The 11961-nt window shown below is 32.7% G+C and overlaps 1 long non-coding RNA gene across 1 annotated transcript; it reads right to left on the bottom strand.

Annotated features, from left to right (window-relative positions):
- Positions 1 to 9685: 9685 nt before the first annotated feature.
- Positions 9686 to 11557, bottom strand: LOC143049325 (uncharacterized). The gene is made up of 2 exons (XR_012970179.1): positions 11450 to 11557; positions 9686 to 10233 (listed from the first exon to the last, which is right to left on the bottom strand). It is a non-coding gene; the product is annotated as an uncharacterized LOC143049325 (long non-coding RNA).
- Between the last annotated feature and the right edge of the window lie 404 nt (positions 11558 to 11961).

Raw genomic sequence — 11961 nt, 5'->3', positions numbered from 1 at the left:
TTCTATTTGGTTGAAGGTGTTTAATCTGCTAAGAATCAAAGTGCTAATTCTAATGACATTTCATTCAATTGGATTACATCAGTGTAGTTTTAAATATTGAGGTCAGCCTGATAATTGATACAAAATAAAGTACATACGTGTGCAATTGATAATTGAGGAAAACATGCATTGGTGATATTTTTTCGTTAAATAATCAAGAATTTTCTGAACATACTACCAAAATCCAAAAAGAACTCACTTTGTATAATTCAAATTTATTTGTATGAGGCTTAGAAACGGGAAAATGCGAGGTTCTACCGAGCATTTTCCCTTTTCGTGCCGAATACAAATGAATTTCATATTTCAAGACACTATACGTATATTGTCTTTATCCTGAAATCGATAAAAAAATTTAAAAAATGAAAAAAAATATATAATAAAAATTGTTAAAAAAAAGTGTTTGGAATTTCCCTCTTGGGGTACCATTTTGGGGTATTTCCCTATGAGCGTAGTCCAGGCGGTAAGACTGACATATCAATAATCATTAGACAGGGAAAATGAAGTTAATTAATAACATTTGATAAACATGGTATATAAATAACCAATTTGAAGACATAACAAGTTTAAATTCATAAAAGTTCGACTATTGTTACTTTACGTTGTCATGGTCGTGACGTGACGTACAGTAGTTCCGGTAAGTAGGCGGGGCTTATAGGTTAGTTGAGGTCATTGACGTATAAAGCTAACGTTTATACGTATAGCTTTATCTGTATAGTAAAATAGCTGATTGCAGTATAAAAATGACTAACTGTCCTTTTCAAAATTACATATTTCAGCTTTCCACCCTTAAATTTACGAAAAAAGAGACGATTTTTCGTTCCCTATTGCTTTTTTCCATTTTTGATAGTGATGTTCCTTTAGCACCACCAAACGGTGATTATATTTCACAACTCGTTTGCAACGACCGTGTCTGATTTTAATGAATGTTATCTGTGTTTTACTGGTTAATTATTAAGGCTGGGATTTCGTGTTCACAAACTACTTAAAATCTATATTAAACTCTTGGCTCTTTTCTTAAAGAACCATCATGATTGCTAAACCAAACAATGTAAAACAAAAGTCGCAAAGGATTGAATACGTGAAGAGCTGAAAGGATTACAACTCCATAGTACAAGGTCGATTTTTTCTGGTGGAGTTGAAGACTTAGTTTCCCTATATCTATTAATTTATAAACGACGAAACAAGAACGGCCTTTTATAGTCTTAATAAGACATATCCTTTTATAGAAAATGAAACTAAATAGAGATGAGTGTGCACGTATTTTTCAAAATTTTGAATTTTTGAAAAACTAAGGCTTTTCTACCCCAGGAATAGATTATCTAAGCTGTGTTTGGTGAAACTTTTAGGAATATTTGGTCCTCAATAATGTTCAACTTCGTACTCTATTTGACCTTTTAAACATTTTTTGATTCGAGCGTAACTGGTGAGTCTGTTGTAGAAGAAACGCACGTCTGGCGTAAAAATAAGATTTTAATCCTGGTATATATGATGAGTTTATATGATAGTGGTTATTGTACTGCTCAATATTTTGAAAAATACCTATTATCGTTTTTTATGTATAAGTATGTTTCAAGTTTGAGAAACAACTATTACAGAGTTGTTTATGTCAAGTATGCAACACTATTTGTTTATTCAGGAATAGAACTACATTGGTCACACAACTGTCAAAGATTTCATGTGAAAACTGTGAATATGTTTCCGATAACATCTGATACTTATTTTTTTAGTCCACACATAACAACACAATATTGACCCTGACCTAGCATATTCAGCAACTGTGAGGACACCTACGTCTAAAATGAAAATAACACTAAATAAATGTTCTTGCGTCTGGAGTCCTTTTCCGATTTTTCCTTCACTTTCACACCCTAACTTTTGAAATCAAGGATGAATAATACATACAAACAATCAAAGCTTAAGTAACTAAATAAATCTAAAAACCTTGCCAAATTCAGCTCAGATCAACTTTACATTAGTTTGTTACAGTTTAGTAATACATCAACAGAAAATTAAAAATGGTATATGATAAATCATCTAAGTACCGCAATACTGACTTCTGATCTGATGATATATCTTCGAACTAACAGTCATCTTGAAATGGTATCGACAACGTTCTAGTTAATGAAAATCAAACTTTTTTTCGAGCCTCCGGTCGATTATCTGGAGTTATATCGTCAGGAACGCTAAAACCTAAATATTTGAAATTTTGGTTGTATAACTAAGAAGAAACGGTTCATGCCCAAGATGTATATAAAATAATAGGTAAATTAGTCTGACGTAAACTTTTGCATAAGGGAGTCCCTGCAGGAGGTTGTCCAGGTAATCACATTCTCACGTATGCGAAACCATTTGTATAGCCACGAAGAACATGAACAAATAAAGCTACTTTGGTCACACAACTGTTAAACAATTTGTGTAAAAACTGCAGAATTGATCCCGATAAAACTGCAAATTGTTTTAACCTCCACAGCTAATAAAAAACAATTTAATCTAGAATGTTCAGCAAACATAGGGACACATATGCCTCAAATGACAGCAACACTTAATTTGAAAATAGGGAGATGTGGTAGGAATGGCAATGAGACAACAATCCACTAAAGTTCAAATGAAGCGGATGTAAACAATTATAGGAAACCACTAGACCACACCATTGATATCGTGGGTCCGTGACTGAATTAAAGTATATAACTATGCGTAAGCCTTATTTTAGTATTGGTATTGTCATCTGATAAAGTCATGCCGATTATAAGATACAGTTTTCTCTGCTTTCAAAATCTTTCTGTTTGAACCCGTCGACCTGGAACTGTTCAATTATTGGTAATATTAATTATTTGGAAAACAAAAGGTCCTGGAATGGAGTATTTTTTAATCAACAGCATTGTAAATAAATTTGAATTCTTTTATTCGCTGTTTTACGTCATGCCTGCTAACAAATTGAAAACTGTACCTATACGCCTTATATTAAGTCCAGATTTTTAGTATTCGTATCTTTATCTTAGAAAGTCTTACTGATTTTAAAAATACTACAATAGGAAACAATTTGACAATGATTGAATTTAGTCGTGTCAACCCTGTAATAATGACCAGTGTATATAGCAAATCCTAAATACACCCGTTTGGTGGTGCGCCTGTCAGATGCGGAACGTACAGATAAGGTAATAGGTAAAAGGTGAATATACTATTGGTATCGGTATCGGAGTCGACCCGGAACTTGTTTATTGGCAATATTAATTATGCGGAAAACAAAAGGGTCTGGAGTGGTGTAATTTTCAATATACACCATTGTTCTATATAAGTTATATATAAAGATGAATTCTTTTATTTGTGGTTTTTACCCGATGATGGCTGACTAAATGGACCTCGTTATTTTAGTATTATAACAATGAAAAAAAGCATACCATGTGAACGGCTATAAAGAGAATGGCACACAAAAAGCAATTCCAAAGAGAAATCTTACGGCCTAAATCATAACAAACCAGTTTACGAAAAACATATAAGACAAACATGGACCAATGCCAACCACTGAACTAAATGAAAAGCACAAACATATGATGAGGAGGGTTAAACATGTTTGAGAGCGCTCAACCCTCACCTTACCAGAGACAGACCGTGGAGTAACAATACAAAGTAAGAACAAACAATAACTATCCGTTGAAAAAGACTAAACTCATCAGAAAGATTCAAATAGATCTAAATCTAACAAACATACAGCGTGGACTTGGACAGGTTCTTGTACATCCCGATCCCAGATCTGAGTTTACTCGCAGTTACTGACAGCTGGTTCAAAGCCAGAAATAACAACGAAAAATCGTGTGTCTAAGTCTAAAATGATAATCACATGAATCAGTACAAATCAAACATCCAATGTATTTAGTGTAAAGACGCCATTAACAGTCATGATTTTTTCGACAAACTAAGGATTTTCTTATCCCAGGCATAGATTACCTTAGACGTATTTGGCACAACTTTTTGGAATTTTGGATCCTCAACGCTCTTCAACTTTGTACTTGTTTGGATTTATAAATATTTTGATATGAGCGTCACTGATGAGTCTTATGTGGACGAAACGCGCGTCTGGCGTACTGAATTATAATCTTGGTACCTTTGATAACTATTTAAACAACTGGGTCGATGCCACTGCTGGTGGACGTTTCGTCCCCGAGAGTATCACCAGCCTAGTAGTTAACACTTCGGTGTTGACATGAGTATCAATAATGTGGTAATTTTTATAAATTTCCCGTTTACAAAACTTTGAATTTTTCGAAAAACTAAGGATTTTCTTATCCCAGGCATGGATTACCTTAGCCGTATTTGGCACAACTTTTTTTGAATTTTGGATCCTCAATGCTCTTCAACTTTGTACTTGTTTGGATTTATAAATATTTTGATATGAGCGTCACTGATGAGTCTTATGTAGACGAAACGCGCGTCTGGCGTACTAAATTATATTCCTGGTACCTTTGATAACTATGTCCCTGTACAATGCCAAACCATAAGTATCGACAGATTGTAGTTCCGTGAACGTACATATGTGGCATATTTAATATGGTTTTAATTAACTAATAACAAACCAATATTTACACCAATGAAAACAATATTCAAAGATTCAATTACAGTGTTGAATAGATAACTGTTTAGAATAAGTTTATTTAAAGGATTGATAAAATTACCCGAATCATATCTCATTTTCCGGGCTTGGTTAACAACATCACCGTTAATTTAGGATGTGATATTTCATATGAAATAAGTTGTCTACATTCACACTTGTGTATCAAATCTTTGTATCTATGAAATGATTTAGTAATGCTTGTTTTAACGTCCACACCAGAATCTGGTTTTTTTTTATTTGCTATTTTGTCATAAATGATGCCGTTGGTTTTTCGTTTGAATTGTTTTCCAATTATTTTGAGCCTTTTTGTTAAGCTAACTTTACAGTAAAGGTTTTGCTCATTGTTAAAGCCGTTCAGTAACTGATAATTGTTAATCCATGTTATTTGGACTCTTAGTTGCCTAATTGCTAGTCATACAACATCTCTCTTTTTAAACTGTTTAGTTCTGGCAAAAGAGAGACAGTACGATGTATGGCTAACAGCAAGCGTTTTCAAAACGTCTGTTAACTTTCTACTTTTCATAAACCTCTCTCCTCGAACAGGTTAAGGTTTTTAAGTCGTTTATTTAACTAAAAATTAAGAACTAAATTGGTCTATAAATATTTATGCTACACCTTTCTCTAAATACTTTGTACCCAAATGCTAAGGAGACGTCCTATGGGAAATGTGTTGCTGTTTAGGCAAGCAAAACCCAGAACACTATCGATCTATGTTTATCTGTGAAGCATAACTCATAAACTGCTTTGAAAAGGAATTGTGTATTGGTAATTTGCTTTGAAACACCAAGTTAGGAGCCTCTGGTAGTTGTGAGTCTTGATTTTTTAAAAAATTTTAGTTCATTTATATTCTTCAGAGTTCATTAGTGTGACATCCATTTTCGCTAGTACATATTTTTGTTTACGGATAGCTGAAGCCCGCCTCCGGCTGCTGGATTTTCTTGTTGTATTGAAGATCAGTTGATGGCCTCTGTTCCGCTCTGTTCTGATTGTTGTCTCTTAGAACCACTCCCCTGTCTTCATTCTCAATTTCATAGGTCCGCTCTTTGTGCCGTTGCCAATTTTCACCCAACGATGAATAACTAGATCATTCAATGTACTGGATACCACAATAACATAAGTGTCCTTAAAATTATGGAAAGCCAACGGGGTCAAAATTCTTAATTCGTAACTTGTCAATTCGTAACTTGTAACTGTGCAATTTCTAAATTGTTAATTCGTAAATTGTTAATTTGTAACTTGTTACTGTGAAATTCATAATGCTTAATTCGTAAATTGTCAATTTGTAACTTGCACCTTTGTAGTTTCAACATTCTTAATCGGTAAATTGTCAGTTTGTTACTTGTAACTGTGCAATTTCATAATGCTTCATTCGTAAATTGTCGATTTGTAACTTGTATCTTTGTATCAAAATTCAACATTCTTCATTTGTTAATTGTCAATTTGTAACTTGTAGATTTCAAAATTCTTTATTGGCAAATTGTCTTTTTGTATATTGATGTTTTGTTTCTTGTAACATGCGACTTGTCGATTCGTGAATTGTCGATGTGTGAAATGTCGAAGTGTTAAATGTCATCGTTGTATTATGCTAACGATCATTATGACGACAGATGGCGCTCGGCTTGTTCTTCTGTGTATAAGCCTCCTGTAAGTAGGAGCACCGCCATATGGAATACATACCAAAGGAGTATAAATCAATTATGTACAGCGCATACATATAAAAGAAAACAAATAGATAAATACATTGTTTGTTTTATATGGCATGTATAAAAGGGACTCGGTTTTATATTGAGATAACCTCGTATAAACATGTTTGTTTACTGTACTGGTCACCAAACCTGCAATGAGGTGTGTCACTTCCTTTTATATAAAGGTATATAGATGTGTCGCTGGAACGTGCTTCCTTATCAACCTCGCAAATATATTACTGTCACTTGGCAAGAAATTTCTACTTTATATTTAACCGGGTCAAAACAAGACTAAAAACATGAAATATAAGACGGTGCTGGAAAAATACTAATATTGTCCTGGGCGCGCAAATTAGGACTCAATGTATAATGGCAGAAATGGTTTGACAACCATCATTCATTGATATATTATAATCTCAATATTACAATTTCAGAAAAGAATGTAATTATCTAATGATATGTTTAAATACAAGAAACAAATGGACGAACAGTCTTTATTTATTTGGCTCCTGAGTAATGAACATAAATCAGGAATCTGATGTACAGTAGTTGTCGTTTGTTTATGTAATTTAAACGTGTTTCTCGTTTCTTGTTTTTTTTTATATATAATTTAATTTTGGAAGTAACGCGTCTTCTGATTGGCTGACGTTATTTTGTTATCAGCCCATAGACATAATTTAGTCATGTGACCGTAACGCCGTCAACGTTTTTTCATGTTTTTCTACGGTTTAAAATGGAATTTAGAATTAAGTTATAAGAAATGACTGTAATAATTTTTCTATCTATTCGAAATAACATAAAAAAAATGTTTAATGATATCATATAAGTTTTTTGTAAAACAAACTGAATGACTGGGATCCTGGCTGACTGCTCGACAGAAGAGCCAGGCGGAATACAACCTGGTTTGTCAATAGGATATTAGGGTTATATTCTTACGAATTTATTGCAAATAATTTTCTATTTCATATTTGACATGCAAATTAAAAAAAAAATAGGTATATTGATAAACATCGTGAATCATTTCAGTTAATTAACGATTGACAACATGTTAGATTTAGTAAGGTTGCCGGGCTATAAGGAGGTGTGGCACCAGGTAGTTTTCATATCGGGAGTATGGGGCATTAAGCAGCTTTTGAGATCGAGGGACTCGTGAATATTTTGGTCTTTTTGGTTGTACATTTTTATTGTAGGAAATCTGGTAGCGGTAATTTTTAAGCTTCTTGTCCAGAAAAAATCAGTAGGCATATATATAAATACATAACATTGAGAATGGAAATGGGGAATGTGCCAAAGAGACAACAACCGACAACAGCAGAATAGGATATATATGTCAGCCCTTTCCTGTCAGAATAAAATGGTCCGATAATAGCATTTTATGATTAATAGAAATCGTTTATTACTAGTACCTGGGGTTTTCAGTATCGATGTAGCCTTCTAAAACCGACTATATGGTATACGGTTTTGTCTTTGATGAAGGCAGTAGGTTGCCTATAGTTGCTTACATGGACTTTAATTGTACTTCGCGTTGGTGGATAGTTGTCTCATTGGCAATCATACGGTTTATTACCACATCTCCTTATTGTATATACCTGAATAATCCAGTCGTAATATTCCACTGACCAACGAATATTTCATTAACCTCGTAATTAGGAGAGATCAATTATGTTGAGGGACTGAACTAGTCGGGATGTTTTTTTTTATATAGTTTCCGAACGAAAGTCCACGTCAGTAATAAAAATAAAACTGGGATCCTGTAAACATGCAATTTTTTTTAGACGCATTTGCTGTAATTAATGGATTAAAATTACTTAGGTATATATATTCCACATGGAGGTACTCCGACTTACAGGAGGATTATACACAGGAGAAGAAGCCGAGCGCCATCTGTCGTCATAATGATCGTTAGCATAATATAACACTTCGACATTTCACACATCGACAATTCACGAATCGACAAGTCACATGTTACAAGTTACAAAACATCAATATACAAAAAGACAATTTACCAATAAAGAATTTTGAAATCTACAAGTTACAAATTGACAATTAACAAATGAAGAATGTTGAATTTCGATACAAAGATACAAGTTACAAATCGACAATTTACGAATGAAGCATTATGAAATTGCACAGTTACAAGTAACAAACTGACAATTTACCGATTAAGAATGTTGAAACTACAAAGGTGTAAGTTACAAATTGACAATTTACGAATTAAGCATTATGAATTTCACAGTAACAAGTTACAAATTAACAATTTACGAATTAACAATTTAGAAATTACACAGTTACAAGTTACGAATTGACAAGTTACGAATTAAGAAATTTGACCCCGTTGGCTTTCCATATAAAATCAACATCATGTATCTCCCTCATGCATAGCACCGATTCCTTTAACGGATTTGGCTATACTTTTTGGACCTTTTGGATAATAGCTCTTCATCTTATATAAGCTTTGGATTTCAAATATTTTGGCAACGAGCATCACTGAAGAGACATGTATTGTCGAAATTTGTACCGTTAATGTTATTGCTGGTATTGCCAAATGCTACAAGAAACCTCTTTCAAAGTTATCAACATCTGATTACCAGCGATCAGAGTCTGTCGTGTGATCTTTAGAAAAACTGCCTACTACAGCGGCAGTTTAAATCACATGTGGAAACTAACAAATTCAAAAGATATATCACAAACACACAATATGAGTATGTTTCCTGTTGTAAAAGAGTAAACATATGACTTATCTACCAGTTACACGTGTACTCCGTACAAATGTAAAGACATTTAGAAATAATTAATCCAACAATGTAGCATAAACAAGAATGACCAACATATATACAAATAACGTATTTTAGGAAATCAAACAATTATAGAAAAAAATGTGTCATACAAAAATTACCTTGTTACTAACATCATCAGGATGCCCTATTTGTTCTACAATATACTTGTTACGTTATAGAACATATTTTTAACAGACATTAACGAAGAATTAAAAAAATATGCCATTTCACTAGATGTGTCAAATGTGGTGAAGATGTGTAACAAATTTGAATCGAAGGATACAACAGGAACAATTATGTCTGTCTCATATCTTGAGATTTTCACTTAGAATTTGAAAATGAGGGTTAGACAAGAACAAAACATTACGACAACAGAAAGGATTTTTGAATTTGTGAAATATCAAGTATTATGCATCAACATTTCAGCAGCGCTTGTAGTCCAGCGGATATAAGAATATAATTGATCACTGTATATGGAGTATGTACATGTATCTTTATTTTTTATAAAATACTCCAGTGCTTGCATGTCTTTTGTTCATTAAATGACGGTCACTAAGAAATGGATACACGGTAAATTCTTGTAAAGTTTATATTGTAGACGTTTGCGTTTTATTTCAAATGTGATTCTAGTAAACTCATGAATATTGAATGAACATTTCATTTTCAATATAAAGTTACAAATATAAAAAATGTTATTGAAGTAGTTCAAGGAAAAGTTCCTGTATTTAAAAATAACGATGCACAATTCAATCAATTCACAAAGATGTGTGATACAACAATAAAACTATCTTACAAAGGTTTTAACTAACAATTTAGTCCATGTTTTGATAGTCATTTGGTTTAATGAAAAGTCTAGTAAAGTCAGCAAGTAACATAAAAACTCCAATTACTATCAGTATAACAAGTCCAACAGAACCGACTGCTTTAGCTGAAGACCTTGAATCACTAGAGGAAACTAACGATCTTTTATAACTTGACGTATCTTTTGTAGATACAGTCAAATTTTTCTTCATTTCCAGGATTTTTTCTTGTGTTTCCGGGTCAAGGTCATCGAAATTATAATTTAAGTTAAAACATCCACAAGTACAGGACGATGCACCATCTGTCGTCACAATCCAACAACCTGTAATATTCGAAAATCTTTTACCGTTCACATGTTAGTAATTTATTTGACACTAGAACTATTTCCTGATTTCTTTAATCTTTACTGTATAATTCATAAAAAAAATATATAAACATACCGTCATGCATATAAAAAAAAAGAAGATGTGGTATGATTGCCATTGAGACAACTCTCCCCCAGAGTTCAAAATAAAACAAAAATTAACAACTATAGGTCACCGTACGGCCTTCAACAATGAGCAAAGCCCATACCGCATAGTCAGCTATAAAAGCCCCGAAATGACAATGTAAAACAATTCAAACGAGAAAACTAACGGCTAATATATGTACAAAAATGCATACAGTTACCATCATAAATCATATTTCTTAACATATGGTCGAGTGATAACTGTATAAAGAATAGCAGCACTCTATATTTTTAAGATAATATGAAATATGTAAAATTAGCCCATGATCATACATATCAGGATTGTAATCAGACGCGCGTTTTGTTTACAAAGCACTGACCAGTGACGACGCTCGAATAAAAAAAGTTAAAAAGGACAAATAACGATTGAACTTGAATAGCATTCAGGGGCCAAATTCAGCTAAGGTAATCATTTCCAGGCGTAGAAACTCATAAACATTTCGAAAAATAGTAAGTTTTTTTTAAAAGTAAGTTGATACTTATGACTTCATGGAAGATAAATCATGTCAACACAGCCATGCAAACTATTGGTGTCAAACTAATAGGGCAACCTAATGGGTAGATACACTTATGTGTATAGAATATATAAGAATAACACGAATAAAGAAGATATTAAGTGTAATACACAAATGACATAGCAACCGGACACAAAACATACTCGGCTAAATAATTTTTGACTTCAAATAATAATGCCATGTTTTTATTAATGCAAAATATGGGATTGCAGCATGTTCGCAATTATAAAAACAAGCATTCATGATTTCAGCAATGCTTTCTTTGCAAATGTTTACAATCACATTAATGATATCTAGCTTTTTGTCAAAATAGTTACGAATTCGCAATAATCATAGCACGCATAAAGCTCTGAATTAATAGTGCTTTAAGTTTGAAAATGGATCATCAAGGCTCCGTGTTGAAGACCGCACTTTTACCTTCAATGGTTTACTTTATATAAATTGTGACTTTGATGAAGAGGTGTCTCATTGGCACTTATACCACATCTCCTTACATCCATGTATAAATTACTTACCAATTAAACAGAGGAATAGTAAGAATTCGGTTCTCCATTCCATTGTCGCTTTCGATACGTTTACTTTTCAAGACATACCTAAATGTTTCTTAAAAGTAATCAATAACATATAACCGTATGACAAAACAGTAAAGAATGAAACCCTTTCTTCCTCGAATTGTATAAATTATGTAAACAAAAATTAAAATTGGTAAACATTGTAAATAAACAATGATTTCTTTTCTTCCTGAAACTAAATAAACATTGAAAAGTTTAAAACTATTGACGGAGATCTTTTTTCTCAGCTTTTCTATAACTTATTTTGCTACAGTATGTAATCATCGGAATTTTGTAACTAAGGAAGACTGTTTGGTATACATAGCCAATTATTACATTTAGACAAACAGCCGAATATAAAGAAATATAATTAGGTATTTCAACGATGAACACAGAATTAGATAATTTATAAGAAATACATTCGAATCGTTTCATTTCATTTTTTTCATTTAATCGTTTTTGTTTTGTTTTGTACT

Source organism: Mytilus galloprovincialis, chromosome 10, assembly GCF_965363235.1.
Source record: "Mytilus galloprovincialis chromosome 10, xbMytGall1.hap1.1, whole genome shotgun sequence".
In the NCBI taxonomy this organism is placed as follows: Eukaryota; Metazoa; Mollusca; class Bivalvia; order Mytilida; family Mytilidae; genus Mytilus; species Mytilus galloprovincialis.
Note: the sequence above shows the minus strand (reverse complement) of the source record. Positions and strands in the feature narration are given on the sequence as shown.